The sequence below is a fragment of the Sinocyclocheilus rhinocerous genome, unplaced genomic scaffold (assembly GCF_001515625.1).
Source record: "Sinocyclocheilus rhinocerous isolate Xijiao unplaced genomic scaffold, SAMN03320098_v1.1 scaffold1592, whole genome shotgun sequence".
In the NCBI taxonomy this organism is placed as follows: Eukaryota; Metazoa; Chordata; class Actinopteri; order Cypriniformes; family Cyprinidae; genus Sinocyclocheilus; species Sinocyclocheilus rhinocerous.
This window is the reverse complement of record NW_015654054.1, coordinates 21,327-22,547: the sequence shown is the minus strand read 5'-3', so window position 1 is coordinate 22,547 and position 1,221 is coordinate 21,327.

The following is a 1,221-nucleotide window of genomic DNA, read 5'->3' as shown; positions in this document are numbered from 1 at the left end:
GTGTTCCTATTGGTCAGTGTTAGAGGAGCTCAGCTTAGCCTGACAGTTAGCCTGCCTCGGCTTATTTGGTAGACTCGTTTTATGAAACTGCCCCCAGTCGATTATTTCTGTAAATGACGAGCAGTGATCTGCTTCTGGATCCGTTATATGTTGGCATCTGTGTTGGTCTCAGATCTGAATGATGTGATTGTGTTGATGTGGTATCATTTTTCAAGTCATAATCATTTTTAAATGTTCAGATAAAAATATATATTTGATTATCATTCAAATAGTTTCTGAAGCATTTTTTTTGACAGAGAGCGGAGATCGTGCTGCGCACACACAGAAACATTCAGGAGCTCAGAAACCTGTCTGTCCACGACTTTTTCGATGCTGAATCGCTAGATTATATTTCTCAGCAACGAGGGTTAAAATGCTGTTTTTGAAGTAACAAAACCCAGCTTCATTGTTTGTAGAGAGAGACACAGACGCAGGTAATTCACACAGGCTAAGGATGGGCGTATCGATACTGATGCGAGAGTCGAAAGTATCGATACTCAAATAAAAAATATCGATATTAAGGTGTGTTTTTTTTTTAACGAGTGATTTTGTTTATTTAACAAAAAATGTAATGTGTACAATATAGATAGAATTGGACAAATAACCTATGTTAGTGAATAATTGTGTAGGATAAAACAATTTTCCTGCTCATCTGAACACATGCAAATGTTGCAAGACAGAACTAATCAATCACAGAGAGCGTTCACTCACTTCTGACAGCGCATTCAAACAGGGCTGCGCTTCCTAAAGTATCATAAGAAACCATCGATGCTTTTAGGAACAGCAGCCCAGAACAACAAGTGCAGAAAAAACATATATGTTTGAGTTATTTCACAATAAACCAATTGAAATGGTAGCCTACATAGTTTGTGCAATTACTTTATTTAAATTAAATGTTAAAAGATAATATTGATCATGTTCTATTCTGTAATGTTAATATAAATCATACACTTTCAGAATAAAAGGTTGCATTTTATGCGTGCAACAGCCTATCACTGGCAGTCCCTTATGAAAATGAACCATGGTTTTACTGTAGTTCAACTATTTTAATTCCATGGTTACAATACAATACAATACATTTTTATTTATATAGCACAGTTTAAAAACAACCGGAGTTGACCAAAGTGCTTTACAACAGTACAGTAAACACATTTTAACCATGTGTAAACAAAAATATAACCT